A 17184-nucleotide genomic window follows, 5' to 3' on the forward strand; every position below is an offset into this window, starting at 1 on the left:
TACCAGTTTGCCAGCTTGCAGACAACGGAGCATGGGACTTCTTGACCTCCATAACCATGTGAGCCAATTCTTATAATAAATAGCCTCTAATATTATCTCTACATAACCTGTTGGTTCTTTTTCTCTGGAGAGCCCTAATACAAAGGCAATCTGGGTTCATCTTGTATTTACCCTGCACCAGCCATGGAACTGGCCATTTCCTTTTTTTTTTTTTTTTTTTGAGATGGAGTCTCGCTCTGTCACCAGGCTGGAGTGCAGTGGCGCAATTTCAGCTCACTGCAACCTCCACCTCCCGGGTTCAAGCAATTCTCCTGCCTCACACTCCCGAGTGGCTGTGACTACAGGCGCTCACCACCAGGCCTGGCTAATTTTTGGATTTTTAGTAGAAATGGGGTTTCACTATGTTGGCCAGGCTGGTCTTGAACTTCTGACCTTGTGATCTGCCTGCTTTGGCCTCCCAAAGTGCTGGGATTAGAGGCGTGAGACTGCGCCTGGCCCTGGAAATGACCATTTCACCAAGGAGCCCTGGGTTTTGTTTTGTTTTCTGACGGTTGGGGAATGGTATTTAAAAACCAAGGTATGGGTTCCAGGCTTGCTCATTGCTACTGGAGCATCTTTGCTTCTTGGCTGTTTCAGCATATGGCACTAGTAGATATACGTATATAATACATACAAACATGCATAAATATGTAGATAAATACATGCATATATACATATTTTAGAAATGAGGTCTTATCAATACCTACAACTCCAATTCATCCTACAGGGTTTCTTTTTTTCTAAATTTTAAATTCCTTTAAAAATTTCTGTTTCCTCTGCTTGACTCAGAGCCACAGGGTTTTGTTTTGTTTTTTTTGTTTCCCCTCATTCCATATTTGTATATCTCTTCTTCCATAGTGAGAACACCGTCTCCCAACAACATCAATATATTTATTTATTTGTTCAATCCTATAAGACATCTAGAATAGTCTCAGAATTGTGCAACCTCTTTTTTTAAATGTATTTTTTTCATATAAAAACCCCGTAATGGGATGCAACCTCTTTTGAACACACTCTTTTTATGTCTGTGGAATTTCCCACCATATGAGTCTTTTTTCCCTAAGATAAAATCTAAAAAACTCCCTCCCCAGTCTTCTTTGTAGGTAGGGCACAAATAAGTTACCTGGGTTCCACCAGTTAACTTCACCCGTGTGGGATGCTGGTCCACAATAAAGCAATGGGAGGAAACAGGCTCTGCCCTAAACATCTATTTATGTGGTGAGAATGGCTGATGGCTGAAAAGTCTGGAATTCAGAGTCCACTGAGTGTGTTAGGTGGAGCGCTACACAGAAATGGCATTGGAGGTGGCAACAAGGGCCACTCCAGCAAAGTCAATTTGGAGGCAATGTAAGTTGTGTGGTCTAGAATCAAAGGTGGTAGCAGAAATTCCTCATCAGTCCGGTGCTGAAATGTGGTTTTGGATATTGACCTTGGAAGCTTAGCCTAAAGCATAGTTCTCTAGTCCTACAAGAAATTCTGTGAGCTACTCAGCATTCTTTAATATTTTTTTTTCCTACGTGGGCAAACAGAGTCAGCTTTGATACTTATTATGAAGAATTCTGCCCCATAATTTTTTCTGATCATGGGTCATTTTCCTCTAAAAATTTTACATTTGTTTTTCTTTATTTTATTGTTATTATTTTTTTCATTGAGACAGGGTCTCACTCTGTCACCCAGGCTGGAGTGCAGTGGCACCATCACAGCTCATTGTAGCCTCAACCTCCCCAGGCTCAGATGATCCTCCCACCTCAGCCTCCCAAGTAACTGGGACTACAGGCATGCACCACCACGCCCAGCTGATTTTTGTATGTTTTTTTGTAGAGATGGTGTTTCACCATGTTGCCCAGGCTGGTCTCAAACTCCTGGGCTCAAGCAATGTGCTTGCCTTGGCTTCCCAAAGTGTTGGAATTATAGGAATGAACCACCACACCAGCTTTGTTTTTCATTTAAATAATTAACTCAACTACAATTTTAAAACTTTCTTTCTTTCTTTTTTTTTTTTGAGATGGAGTTTTGCTCTTGTTGCCCAGGCTGAGTGCAATGGTGCAATCTTGGTTCACTGCAATCTCCGCCTCCTGGGTTCAAGTGAATCTCCTGCCTCAGCCTCCCAAGTAGCTGTGATTATGGGAATGCGCCACCATGCCTGGGTAATTTTGTATTTTTAGTAGAGATGGGGTTTCACCACGTTGGTCAAGCTGGTCTCAAACTCCTGACCTCAGGTGATCCACCTGCCTTGGCCTCCCAAAGTGCTGGGATTACAGGCATGAGCCCACCTAGCCTTCAACTTTTTTCTTAAGGCTATGTCTTAACCCACGTTCCCTAAAACTTGCTTCTCAAACTGGGATCCTCAACTAGCAGCATCAGGGAGAGTTATTAGAAATGTAGATGCATAGGACTCACCCCAGACTCACTGAATCAGAATCTACATTTGAATGAGCCCCCTAGGGGATGCAAAATTTGAGACCCACTGCCCTAAAAATAGAGCCTGAAGCAAGGATTACGTGCTGATGCTTTATTTGGGGGGTGTTAACTCAGAATAAGAAGAGTAGGAAAAAAGAGAATTGAGGCAAGGAAAACTGGAAGCAATGCATGGTGGTGGGTTTCTACTCTGGCCTCTACTTTATAATGAGCCTCAAAAGACACTGCAGGTTGCTTGGCAGGTGTGTACACTTGACCATGTGGCAAGTGTTTGGACAGGCTGTATAGAGAAACCCTGCCTAAGAGAAATCCACCAATGGAGGTAGGTGAGGGAATTATCCTCATAAACCTCCCATCTCCTGTTTCCCAATGGTTGCTCCACAGGGAGTTAACCCTTATGCTTCTGGGTCATGTCTCTCAGACCGTTTGGTGGCCATTCAGAAGCCAGATTACATATCCTGTTGCATAATATTTTATCCAAGTGTGGAAGTGGCAGGAGGAGCCAGAGAGTACATCCACAAGCTAGTCACTCTGGTTATACAATGGCAGCCAGAGAGAAGGGCCTGGGCAGTGGGACTGGGTGGAGCTGGTTGGCTACAGCAGCAGTCAAGGCCAAGGAAATCTGAGAAGACGTTAGAAGACATATCTAATACAGCTTACCCGTTCACCAATCAGAAAAGTTGTGTGGGGTAACATGCCAACGGATAGGACCTTCTGTAAGCTGTAGATGTGGTGCTGGTTGAAGCCCTGTAGACAATTAAAGCAAACTCATATATGCTATGCCTATTGATTCTGGTAAAAATAAATCACTGCCCCAGAGCAGAAGGCATGCCTTTCCATTATAGATGACTCCCACATTAGAATATGGAGCTGCAATTCTTTAAAATAAAACAAAATAAAAACTCTTTACCTCTTTTCTAAGAGAGGAAATACAAATCCATTTATTTATAAAGTTCCCTTTAAGGTTGTGGGCAATTGCAATTTTCTGGAAGGCCTAATGGAAGAGACAGATGTATCAAGCTACAGAAGGCTTGATTCAAGCTACTGTTACTGGTCCTAAGGCTATAATTGATATTCATCATCTCCCTTCTCCACCACCCATGCTAGACTTCCTTCTTGTCCAACACTTCAGCTGGTTCATCTAGATTGGTTGCCTGATTGGATGATCTTTGTATCTGGGGGAGGAGGTGGGGATCTGAAGCTCTTAGTTGAACAGCCCTTATTGAGTTATAATTGCTTTACCAGGAGTGGAAGTACTAGGAGGTATCTCAGTGAATCCCCTGGACTTCCTGCAATCCAAGAGGAATAATCCAGGCTGCTAAAGGTTTTATAAATTTTTTGGAGACAGGGTCTTGCTCTGTTGCCTGGGTTGGAGTGCAGTGGTGTGATCATGGCTCCCTGAAGCCTTGCACTCCTGTGCGCAAGCGATCCTCCTCCCTCAGCCTCTTGAATGGCTAAGACTATAGGTGTGCACCACCATGCCCAGCTAATTTTTTAATGTTTCTGTAGAAACAGGGTCTCACTATGTTTCCCAGCCTGGTCTTGAACTCTTGGGCTCAAGCAATCCTCCTATCTTGGCCTCCCAAAGTGCTGGGATTACAGGCTCATTCATGAGTCTCCATACCTGGCCAATTATTATAATTATTGTACTTTAACTCCTTTCTTTGCCCACCGACTTGTGGTGCTCAAGGCAGCCAGGTAAGTAGTTACAGCTTCCAGGTCAGTGGAACGTGAGTATGTGCCCTCACAGAGATATCTCCTGGGAAACCAGAACTTCTAACACAACAGAGTCCAAAGTTCCGGGACTTCCTGAACAAAGTTCCACAAAAATTCCTCAAATATATCACTGGGTATAATAGTGAAAGTGGCCACTTCTACTTCCATCCCTTGGTTTCTGGATTCATTCTTTCTAGCCATTACAGATTAGTACCATATACTGGTCTTTAGTTCAAAGTGTATTATAACCTGGAGGACTGTGCCACAACCCTGTGAGATGTTGTCGCCTCGCTTTGCCTTATCTGAATCTCAACAGGCTTTTCCACGATACTATCAGATCAGCTGCTCTTGCATGTGTGGTACATGGTAAGGCCAGTAGACCACGGTCATCAGCCCATTTTCATTCCCTCTTTCACCATAAAATAGCTCTCTTGTTTGGAGGAAGTGTTACATGGGTTAATATGTCAATGGATAAGGTATCTATGAGCTCTCAGATGGTGGTACTTCTGAAGTCTGTGGCAGGAAAGGCAAACCCATGTATTATATTTATATTAACATATGTGTTTATATCTTACCCCTTGTGTTTCTACCTCACCCCTTGGTAGGGTGACCACAGGTATCAGTTTGATTGGGATGGTCCTGGTTTACACCCACTGGTATTTACCCATTGTTCCTGTGTAATCATGACTAGCATTCCTTTTTGCTCTCAACAGTGACCCAGTTTGGACAATAAATTCTGTGGTTACCCTTCCCCTAGGAACACTATGCTATGTTAGCCGAGCACCATGAGTCCCTGCAGAGAAGGTCATCCTGATTGCCCCTCTACCTTGCTGTCTGTTGTGGTAAGTATGGCTGCCTTGTCCTTTATGGTGAAGTGCTCCCACCTGGCTCCTGCAATTCTGGGATTTTTATCATCTCCACTAACAATAGGGAACTCAGTTCCATAGCAGCCTTTTCCTTACTGACGACTCTGGATTACAAGGAGAGCCAGTACCACCCAAACCAATGCCTCCAAAAGCCTCCTCGATAGTGCATTCTTTTTTTTTTTTTTCTTTTGAGATGGAATCTCGCTCTGTCGCCCAGGCTGGAGTGTAGTGTGGCATGATCTCGGCTCACTGCAACCTCTGTCTCCTGAGTTCAAGCAATTCTGCCTCGGTCTCTTGAGTAGCTGGGATTACAGGAGTGTGTCACCACACCCAGCTAATTTTTATATTTTCAGTAGAGACAGGTTTTTGCTATGTTGGCCAGGCTTGTCTCGAACCCCTGACCTCAGGTGATCTACCCGCCTCTGCCTCCCAAAGTGCTGGGATTACAGGTGTGAGCTACCATGCCTAGCCAATAGTGTGTTCTTTATTGGCTTAGCAGGGAGTGTCCTCTGGGCCAGCCCAGGGAACCAGGCAGGTGGTGGGGTCTTGAGCCATACCTAGGAAACACTTCAAATACTCCCACCTCCTTGAGTCTTCTGACTCCTTCCTGAATAATACATAAGGATATCTGGCTTCTCCACTTTGCTTATTGTGGGCCATTGCTGAGACCAGGCTTTCAAGAGCCATCCCAGAAAACAACTAGGACAAGCTCCAGCCTTCCCCGCTGAATGTTAATTCTCGTGTTCTGTATGTGTGTATTAGCCAGGGTTCTCCAGAGAAACAGAACTGGTAGGATATATACACTGATATATAAGGGAATTATTATGGGAATTGGCTCAGGCAATTATGAAAGCTGAGAAGTCCCACAATCTGCTGTCTGCAAGCTGGAGAAACTAGGGAAACTGGTGGTGTAATTCAGTCTGAGTCCAAAGGCCCGAGAACCAGGGTGGCTGATGGTGTAACTCTCAGTCCAGGGCCCAAAAGCCTGAGAAGAAGGGGTGGGGGCAGCTTGGGCATAAGCCTCAAAGTCTGTAGGCCAAAGAACCTGGAGGTCTGATGTCTGGGGGCAGGAGAATATGGATGCCCCATCTCACGAAGAGAGAGAGAGAGAGAATTTGCACTTGCTTTGCCTTTTTGTTCTATGAGGGCCCTCAATGGATTGAGTGATGCTTGCCCATATTGGGTGAGGGCAGATCTTCCTTACTCAGTCCAGGGAGTAAGAAAGTCAAATATCTTCTGGAAACAACTCACAAAAATACCCAGAAATAATGCTTTATCACCTATCTGGATAACCCTTAACCCAGTCAAGTTGACACCCAGTCAAGTCCACACACGTTTCCACAATTCCTGCCAGTCCACATTAGCCAAGCTCTGCAATATCTTTGGCAAGTATGCTTTTTTCTCCCTAGAGCAGGGCATTTTCTCCCCAGTATGGGCTGTGCTATAACCTGACTCTGGTATTGTTGGAGACAATAAGGGGTGGGGTCAGGTCTTGAGGAGAACAAGTCATGAGGAAGTGGGTCTTCTTTGGGCAGGAGACTTCAGGGCATTTGAATGGTCAAGATGCCCATCCACTCTGATATCCCTATCCCAGGTCTCAGTGTCCCAATCTTCTCCTATCTGGGCTCTCACTTTGACCTGGCAGCCTATAAAGGGCATTCGTTAATTTCCTTTGTCATTCTGCTACCCTTTGATCTTGGGCTTGATTTTAAGAGCCTATCCTATGAATACACAAAATAAGACTTTCTCTTAAAGTTTCCATAGAAGCTTTCTGGCTTTAAAGCATTGTATGACTTGGCTCCGAGCCTGCTATTTTTTGTTTCCAAGATCTCCAGTGCCTTATAATTATCATTGTTTCTGAGCTGATTATCACAGCCACTTGATCTTCCAAGGTCTTGCTCTCCATACAGTTTACCCCAATTAAACCCAAGTGAAAGCTATGGTGCTATTGCATATCAGGGTTATCACCATCTGCCTTAGAGAGGTCTCTATTGATTTCAGGAAGGTGAGCTATACAAACCCAAAATTTATCTTGAGGATTTGCTTTCTAGAACTACTTGTGACCCAGTTGTCTTAACTCATTTTCTCTAGAAAGCAGAATCTGAAACAAAGAATAAATGCTGATTGGGAAGGCAGACAGAGTGAGTAAAAAGGGAAATGACATTGGCTAGGATGAAAAGCAATGCAAGGTGGCATGCTATCATATAGGCAACTGCTTCATGACCAGCGGCAAAGAGCCATGGCAGGTTACTTAGTAGGTATGTCTGCTCAGCCATACAGGATATCTCTGGACAGGCTATTCTGGAAAACCATAACTCAGAATAGTTCATAGGAGGGAAGAAAGGGAATTTATCTGACCAGCTCCCTCCCATCCTGGTTTGTTGGTTTTTATTTTTATTTAATTTTAATTTTTTTTTTTGAGACAGAGTCTCACTCCGTTCCCCAGGCTGGAGTGCAGTGGGGCAATCTTGGCTCACTGCAACCTCTGCCTGCCACGTTCAAGCAATTCTTATGCTTCAGCCTCCTGAGTAGCTGGGATTACAGGGGTGTACCACCACACCGGGCTAATTTCTTGTATTTTTAGTAGAGATGGTGTTTCACCATGTTGGCCAGGCTGGTCTCAAACTCCTGGCCTCAAAATGATCCACCTGCCTCAGGCTCCTAAAGTGCTGGGATTATAGGCATGAGCCACCGCGCCCGGCCTCCCTCCTATCTTGTTTCTCACTGGTCAACATGCTCCCCATAGGGAATTAATTCCCTAGGTTGCATCATCCAGCCCCTCTGGCTGCTCGGAAGCCAGATCCACATCCTGCAGTGTGGTGTTTCACCTGAGTCCAGAAGTGGTAGAGGACCAGAGACTCCAGACAGGTGGCTGGCCAGCCTTGTTGTGCAGCAGCAGCCAAATGGAGAGCTGAGCACTTCTGAGCAAGTGACTAGTCAGTCACAGATGGCCGAATGCACAGATCTAGTTGGCCATGGAGGTAGCTGTGGAGCAAGGAGAAAAGCTAGACCTAGGGAATGTGAGGCGGCACATGGGATGTGTCTGATACATTTATGAATAAGCTATTAATACACACATTGTCTTTGTTTTATATGGCAAATGTCAAACATTCATAAAAATTGAGAAAATCATTTAGTGACTCTGTGTAACCATATTTTAGTTTCAACAATTATGAGCATTTTACCAACTGTTTTTTTACTGCAACATTGTAAAGCAAGTCCTAAACATTGTATCATTTCACCCATAAATATTCATTATGTGTTCCTGAGATTTTACATAACCACGTCACTGATAAACCTAACGAATTATCAATAGTTTTGTAACATTATATAATGCTTAGTCTATATTCAGATTTCCTTAGTTCTCTCATACGAGTTTGTTTTATTTTGGTTGGCTTTGGTTTTATAGCTGTTTATTTGAAATAGAATCAGAGCAAAGCCCACACATTGCATTTGATTGCTATATATCTTAAATCTTTTCAGTTCTATTTGGGTAATTCCCCACCCCATCCCACACTTTTTTTTCCCCATTGCCATCAGTTTGCCACTGATTTGTTAGAGACAGTGTAACATTTGTCTCACATTCTGAATTTGACTGTTTCCTTCTGGTGTCACTCAATTGTTTCTTCTATCCCCACTTAAAATTTTTTTTTGTATTTTTTTGTAGAGTTGGGGTTTCACCATGTTGACCACGCTGGTCTCAGACTCCTGGCCTCAAGTAATTCGCCCTCCTCAGATATCCCTTTTAGTTCCTAAAAGTTGTTCTTTAGATCCAGACACTTAATTACAGGTTCAACTGTGCTTTTTTAAGGCAAGAACACTTCATAGGTGCTACTGTATACTTACTATGGCACAACACCATAAGGCTCATGTCAGGCCTCTGAGCCAAAGCTAAGCCATCACATCCCCTGTGACCTGTATGTACACATCCAGATGGCCGGTTCCCGCCTTAACTGATGACATTCCACCACAAAAGAAGTGAAAATGGCCTGTTCCTGCCTTAACTGATGACATTGTCTTGTGAAATTCCTTCTACTGGCTCATCCTGGCTCAAAAGCTCCCCTACTGAGCACCCTGTGACCCCCACTCCTGCCCGCCAGAGAACAACCCCCCTTTGACTGTAATTTTCCTATACCTACCCAAATCCTATAAAACAGCCCCACCCCTATCTCCCTTCGCTGACTCTCTTTTGGGACTCAGCCTGCCTGCACCCAGGTGAAATAAACAGCCATGTTGCTCACACAAAGCCTGTTTGGTGGTCTCTTCACACCGACGTCAGTGAAATTTGGTGCCGTGACTCGGATCGGGGGACCTCCCTTGGGAGATCAATCCCCTGTCCTGTTCTTTGCTCCGTGAGAAAGATTCACCTACGACCTCAGGTCCTCAGACTGACCAGCCCAAGAAACATCTCACCGATTTCAAATCCGGTAAGTGGCCTCTTTTTAGTCTCTTCTCCAACTTCCCTCACTATCCCTCAACCTCTTTCTCCTTTCAATCTTGGCGCCACACTTAAATCTCTCCCTTCTTTTAATTTCAATTCCTTTCATTTTCTGGTAGAGACAAAGGAGACACGTTTTATCCGTGGACCCAAAACTCCAGCGCCGGTCACGGACTGGGAAGGCAGCCTTCCCTTGGTGTTTAATCATTGCAGAGACGTCTCTCTGATAATTCACCCACATTTTCAGAGGTGTCAGACCACGCAGGGATGCCTGCCTTGGTCCTTCACCCTTAGCAGCAAGTCCCACTTTTCTGGGGGAAGGGCAAGTACCCCAACCCCTTCTCTCCATGTCTCTACCCCTTCTCCGCCTTTCTGGGGGGCAAGAAACACCCAACCCCTTCTCCTTCACCCTTAGCGGTAAGCCCCACTTTTCTGGGGGAAGGGCAAGTACCCCAACCTCCTATCTCTGCGCCCTGATCTCTTATTTCCACACCCTGACCTCTTATATCTCTGCACCCCATCCCTTATTTCTGTGCCCCAACCTCTTATATCTCTGCACCCCAATCCCTTATTTCCACACCCCGACCTCATATCTCTATGCCCTGACCCCTTCTCTGCTTTTCTGGAGGGCAAGAACCCCCCACCCCTTCTCCGTGTCTCTACGTTTTCTCTGGGCTTGCCTCCTTCACTATGGGCAAGCTTCCACCTTCCATTCCTCCTTCTTCTCCCTTAGCCTGTGTTCTTAAGAACTTAAAACCTCTTCAACTCTCACCTGACCTAAAATCTAAGCATCTTATTTTCTTTTGCAATGCCACTTGACCCCAATACAAACTCGACAGTAGTTCCAAATAGCCAGAAAATGGCACTTTCAATTTTTCCATCCTACAAGATCTAAATAATTCTTGTCTTAAAATGGGCAAATGGTCTGAGGTGCCTGATATCCAGGCATTCTTTTACACATTGGTCCCTCTCTAGTCTCTGTTCCCAATGCAACTCATCCCAAATCTTCCTTCTTTCCCTCCCACCTGTCCCCTCAGTCCCAACCCCAAGCGTCACTGAGTCTTTCTAATCTTCCTTTTCTACAGACCCATCTGACCTCTCCCCTCCTCCCCAGGCTGCTCCTCGCCAGGCCCCAATTCTTCCTCAGCCTCCGCTCCTCCACCCTATAATCCTTTTATCACCGCCCCTCCTCACACCTGGTCTAGCTTACAGTTTCGTTCTGTGACTAGCCCTCCCCCACCTGCCCAGCAATTTACTCTTAAAAAGGTGGCGGGAGCTAAAGGCATAGTCAAGATTAATGCTCCTTTTTCTTTATCCCAAATCAGATAGCATTTAGGCTCTTTTTCATCAAATATAAAAATCCAGCTCAGTTCATGACTCGCTTGGCAGCAACCCTGAGACACTTTACAGCCCTAGACCCTAAAAGGTCAAAAAGCCATCTTATTCTCAAAATACATTTTATTACCCAATTTGCTCCTGACATTAAACAAAACTCCAAAAATTAAATACCAGCCCTCAAACCCTGCAACAGGATTTAATTAACCTCGCCTTCAAGGTGTACAATAATAGAAAGAAGTTGCAATTCCTTGCCTCCACTGTGAGACAAACCCCAGCCACATCTCCAGCACACAAGAACTTCCAAACGCCTGAACCTCAGTGGCCAGGCGTTCCTCCAGAACCTCCTCCTCCAGGAGCTTGCTACAAGTGCCAGAAATCTGGCCACCAGGCCAAGGAATGCTTGCAGTCCAGGATTCCTCCTAAGCCTCGTCCCATCTGTGCGGGACCCCACTGGAAATCGGACTGTCCAACTCACCTGGCAGCCACTCCCAGAGCCCCTGGAACTCTGGCCCAAGGCTCTCTGACTCCTTCCCAGATCTTCTTGGCTTAGCGACTGAAGACTGACGCTGCCTGATCGCCTCGGAAGCCCCCTAGACCATCATGGACGCTGAGCTTCGGGTAACTCTCACAGTGGAGGGTAAGTGTCCCCTTCTTAATCAATATCGAGTCTACTCACCCCACATTACCTTGTTTTCAAGGGCCTGTTTCCCTTGCCTCCATAACTGTTGTGGGTATTGACGGACAGGCTTCTAAACCTCTTAAAACTCCCCAACTCAGGCCGGGCACGGTGGCTCACACTTGTAATCCCAGCACTTTGGGAGGCTGAGGCGGGCGGATCACGAGGTCAGGAGATCGAGACTACGGTGAAACCCTGTCTGTACTAAAAATACAAAAAAAATTAGTGGGGCGTGGTGGTGGGCGCCTGTAGTCCTAGCTACTCGGAGAGGCTGAGGCAGGAGAATGGCGTGAACCCGGGAGGCAGAGCTTGCAGTGAGCCGAGATCGCGCCACTGCACTCCAGCCTGGGCCACAGAGCGAGACTCCGTCTCAAAAAAAAAAAAAAAAACAAAAAAAACTCCCCAACTCTGGTGCCAACTTAGACAATACTCTTTTAAGCACTCCTTTTTAGTTATCCCCACCTGCCCAGTTCCCTTATTAGGCTGAGACACTTTAAATTATCTGCTTCCCTGACTATTCCTGGATTACAGCTACATCTCATTGCTGCCCTTCTTCCCAATCCAAAGCCTCCTTTGCGTCCTCCTCTTGTATTCCCCCACCTTAACCCACAAGTATAAAATACCTCTACTCCCTTCTTGGCGACTGATCATGCACCCCTTACCATCTCACTAAAACCTAATCACCCTTACCCCGGTCAATGCCAATATCCCATCCCACAGCATGCTTTGAAAGGATTAAAGCCTGTTATCACTCACCTGCTACAGCATGGGCTTCTAAAACCTATAAAGTCCCCTTACAATTTCCCCATTTCACCTGTCCTAAAATCATACAAGGCTTACAGGTTATTTCAAGATCTGTGCCTTATCAACCAAATTGTTTTGCCTATTCACCCCATGGTGCCAAACCCATATACTCTCCTATCCTCAATACCTCCCTCCACAATCCATTATTCTGTTCTAGATCTCAAACATGCGCTCTGTCGCCCAGGCTGGAGTGCAGTGGCGCAATCTCGGCTCACTGCAAGCTCCGCCTCCCGGGTTCACGCCATTCTCCTGCCTCAGCCTCTCCGAGTAGCTGGGACTACAGGCGCCCGCCACCACACCCGGCTAATTTTTTTATTTTTAGTAGAGACGGGGTTTCACTGTGGTCTCGATCTCCTGACCTCGTGATCCGCCCGCCTCGGCCTCCCAAAGTGCTGGGATTACAAGCGTGAGCCACCGCGCCTGGCCTACATGCTTTCTTTACTATTCCTTTGCACCCTTCATCCCAGCCTCTCTTCGCTTTCACTTGGACTGACCCTAACATCATCAGGGTCAGCAAATTACCTGGGCTGTACTGCTGCAAGTCTTCACAGACAGCCCCCATTACTTCAGTCAAGCCCAAATTTCTTCCTCATCTGTTACCTATCTCGGCATAATTCTCGTAAAAACACAGGTGCTCTCCCTGCTGATCGTGTCTGATTAATCTCCCAAACCTCAATCCCTTACGAAACAACAACTCCTTTCCTTCCTAGGATTGGTTAGTGTGGTCAGAATTCTTACACAAGAGCCAGGACCACACCCTGTAGCCTTTCTGTCCAAACAACTTGACCTTATTGTTTTAGCCTAGCCATCGTGTCTCCATGCAGCAGCTGCTGCCACCCTAATACTTTTAGAGGCCCTCAAAATCACAAACTATGCTCAACTTACTCTCTATATTTCTCATAACTTCCAAAATCTATTTTCTTCCTCATACCTGATGAATATACTTTCTGCTCCCTGGCTCCTTCAGCTGTACTCACTCTTTGTTAAGTCCCACAATTACCATTGTTCCTGGCCCGGACTTCAATCCGGCCTCCCACATTATTCCTGATACCACACCTGACCCCCATGACTGTATCTCTCTGATCCACCTGACATTCACCCCATTTCCCCATATTTCCTTCTTTCCTGTTCCTCACCCTGATCACGCTTGATTTATTGATGGGAGTTCCACCAGGCCTAATCGCCACACACCAGCAAAGGCAGACTATGCTATAGTACAAGCCACTAGCCCGCCTCCTAGAACCTCTCTTTTTCTTTCCATCGTGGAAATCTATCCTCAAGGAAATAACTTCTCAGTGTTCCATCTGCTATTCTACTACTCCTCAGGGATTATTCAGGCCCCCTCCATTCCCTACACTTCAAGCTCGGGGATGTGCCCCCACCCAGGACTGGCAAATTAGCTTTGCTCAACATGCCCCGAGTCAGATAACTAAAATACCTCTTAGTCTAGGTAGACACTTTCACTGGATAGGTACAGGCCTTTCCTACAGGGTCTGAGAAGGCCACCGTAGTCATTTCTTGCCTTCTGTCAGACATAATTCCTCAGTTTAGCCTTCCCACCTCTATACAGTCTGATAACAGGCCAGCCTTTATTAGTCAAATCAGCTAAGCAGTTTTTCAGGCTCTTAGTATTCAGTGAAACCTTTATATGACTTATGGTCCTCTGCCTTCAAGAAAAGTAGAACAGACTAAAGGTCTTTTAAAAACACACCTCACCAAGCTCAGCCACCAACTTAAAAAGGACTGGACAATACTTAACACTTTCACTTCTCAGAATTCAGGCCTGTCCTCAGAATGCTACAAGGTACAGCCCATTTGAGCTCCTTTTTATTAGGCCCCAGTCTCATTCCAGACACCAAACCAACTTGGACTGTGCCCCAAAAAACTTCTCATCCCTACTATCTTCTGTCTAGTCATACTCCTATTCACTGTTCTCAACTACTGATACATGCCCTGCTCTTGTTTACACTGACAGTTTACACTGTTTCTCCAAGCCATCACAGTTGATATCTCCTGGCGCTATCCCCAAACTGCCACTCTTAACTCTTGAAGTAATAAAAATCTTTGCTGGCAGGACGATGCTGAATCTCCTTAGGCACTCTCTAATCAGATGTCCTGAGTCGTCCCAATTCTTAGACCTTTTATACCTGTTTTTCTCCTTCTCTTATTCCATTTAGTTTTTCAATTCATACAAAACTGTATCCAGGCCATCACAAATAATTCTAAATGACAAATATTTCTTCTAACAACCCCACAATATCACCCCTTACCACAAAATCTTCCTTCAGCTTAATCTTTCCGCTCTAGGTTCCCACGCCGCCCCTAATCCTGCTCAAAACAGCCCTGAGAAACATCGCCCATTATCTCTCCATACCACCCCCCAAAAATTTTTCACCATCCCAACACTTCACCACGATTTCATCTTATTTTTCTTATTAATATAAGAAGTCAGGAATGTCAGGCCTCTGAGCCCAAGCTAAGTCGTCATATCCCCTGTGACCTGCAGGTACACATCCAGATGGCCAGTTCCTGCCTTAACTGATGACATTCCACCACAAAAGAAGTGAAAATGGCCTGTTCCTGCCTTAACTGATGACATTGTCTTGTGAAATTCCTTCTCCTGGCTCATCCTGTCTCAAAAGCTCCCCCACTGAGTACCTTGTGACCCCCACTCCTGCCCGCCAGAGAACGACTCCCTTTGACTGTAATTTTCCTATACCTACCCAAATCCTATAAAACAGCCTCACCCCTATCTCCCTTCACTGACTCTATTTTCGGACTCAGCCCGCCTGCACCCAGGTGAAATAAACAGCCATGTTGCTCACACAAATCCTGTTTGGTGGTCTCTTCACACGGACGTGAGTGAAAGCTCATAGTGATGATGCTATGACTGACAAACTCATGTGGAAGTAATTTTCTTATATAGTGGGAGGTAGGAATCCAGCTTCAACTTGGTTGTGAGGCATGATAGTTTTTATACATTGCTGGATTCCATTTGTGGATATTTTGTTTAGGATATTTTCACTTATGTTCCAAAGTAAGTTTATCAGTAATGTTCCTATCTTATACTTTCTTTGTCTTATACCAAGATTTTACCAGCTTAATACGATTAATGGGGGAGTGGTTCTTTTTCTATTTTCTCAAAGATTTCATAGAGGATTTGTTTCTTCAATATTTGATGTGACTCAAGTAAAACTCTCTTTTTTACTGGGTCAGGTGATTTTTTCGGAGGGTAAATTTTAGCAGTTATAGGACTACTAAGATTTTCTATTTTTTCTCAAGTAAGTTTTGAAAATATGTTCCCTTAGAAATTTAAATTGTTAGCTGGGTGTGGTGGCTTACTCCTGTAATCCCAGCACTTTGGGAGACTGAGACGGGTGGATCACCTGAGGTCAGGAGTTCTAAACCAGCCTGACCAATATGGTGAAACCCCATCTCTACTAAAAATACAAAAATTAGCTGAATGTGGTCACGGGCACCTGTAATACCAGCTACTCAAGAGGCTGAGGCAGGAGAATTGCTAGAACCCAGGAGGCAGAGGTTGCAGTGAGCTGAGATCGCACCATTGCACTACAGCCTGGGGGACAGAGTAAGACTCCATCCAAAAAAAAAAAAACAAAAAATTAAAATTGTTTTTTGTTTGTTTTTTGAGACAGGGTCTCACTCCTGTCACCCAGGCTGGAGTACAGTGATACAATCACAGCTCACTGCAGCCTTGACTTCCTGGGCTCATATGATTCTCCCACCTCAGCCTCCCGAGTAGCTGGGACTATAGGCACATGCCACCATGCCCGGCTAATTTTTTTTTTTTTTTTTTTTTGAGACGGAGTCTCGCTTTTTCACCCAGGCTGGAGTGCAGTGGCTCAATCTCGGCTCATTGCAAGCTCCGCCTCCTGGGTTCACGCCGTTCTCCTGCCTCAGCCTCTCCGAGTAGCTGGGACTACAGGCACCCGCCACCACGCCCGGCTAATTTTTTGTATTTTTAGTAGAGACAGGGTTTCACCATGGTCTCAATCTCCTGACCCCGTGATCCGCCCGCCTCGGCCTCCCAAAGTGCTGGGATTACAAGCGTGAGCCACCGCGCCCGGCCTGCCCGGCTAATTTTTGTTATTGTTTTACTTTTAGTAGAGAGGTAGTGGGGTGAAAGAAATTTAAGTTGTTGACTTTGTTTTCAAATTCATTGGCATAATGTTTTCATAGTATTCTATTTTCTTTTTAATCTGTCATATCTATAATTTCTCTTCCAACTTCATTTGTTTCTATTATTGCTAGTCATTCGTCTTTTTTCTTATTAGTCTTATCAGAGGTTTTTTTTTTTTCAGCTCATTAGTCTTTAAAAAAAATCAACTTTTGGTTTTGTGGATCCTGTCTCCCATAACTTTCTTTCTTTTTTTTAAATTTATACCTGTTCTTTTGTGTATTATTTCCCTTTTTATTTTCTTTAAGTTAATTCAGTTGCTGTTTTATAACTTCTCATGTTGCACGCTTAACTCATTACTTTTTAGCCTTTCCTATCAGTACTAGAAGTAGGATGCTAAACATGTGATCCTATCACAGTGATCTGTTGGCACATGGCAAGGAAATACACATTATAGGCTGGGAAGATAGGAACCTAGGTTATGTAGTAACAAAACACTTGGTAAAATGGTTGCTTGCAGTGACTTGATTGCAAATCTGATCAAGTGCCTACTACTGATTCAGCTGCTTCGAAGGAAGCTGTTGGAAAGAGCCAGAGTGTTAGCATGTGTTGGTTGCCTTTTGCTTTGTTTAGCAAGGTTTTTTGATAAAGAGATGATCCCTGGAAAGAATTGACTAATACATGAAAAATGGAAAAGAATGGACTGAGCACAGATATTTGGCACTTTCTTGTGTTAGAAAAAAATTTCTTT

General features: G+C 44.9%; 1 protein-coding gene and 1 long non-coding RNA gene across 3 annotated transcripts in view; both read left to right on the plus strand.

Annotated features, from left to right (window-relative positions):
- The first annotated feature begins 4406 nt into the window (after positions 1-4406).
- LOC131381864 (uncharacterized) lies at positions 4407-8816 on the plus strand. Its single transcript, XR_009210878.1, has 3 exons — positions 4407-4539; positions 4931-5015; positions 8707-8816. It is a non-coding gene; the product is annotated as an uncharacterized LOC131381864 (long non-coding RNA).
- A 2601-nt stretch (positions 8817-11417) lies between these two features.
- Positions 11418-17184, plus strand: part of VASH2 (vasohibin 2) — a 53062-nt gene continuing 47295 nt past the window's right edge. For both annotated transcript variants that reach the window (XM_058430871.1, XM_058430872.1), the window contains exon 1: positions 11418-11452. The gene's annotated coding sequence lies outside the window, so the exon portion shown is untranslated. The remainder of the gene's footprint in view (positions 11453-17184) is intronic.

The sequence above is a fragment of the Hylobates moloch genome, unplaced genomic scaffold (genome assembly GCF_009828535.3).
Source record: "Hylobates moloch isolate HMO894 unplaced genomic scaffold, HMol_V3 SCAFFOLD_18, whole genome shotgun sequence".
NCBI lineage: Eukaryota > Metazoa > Chordata > Mammalia > Primates > Hylobatidae > Hylobates > Hylobates moloch.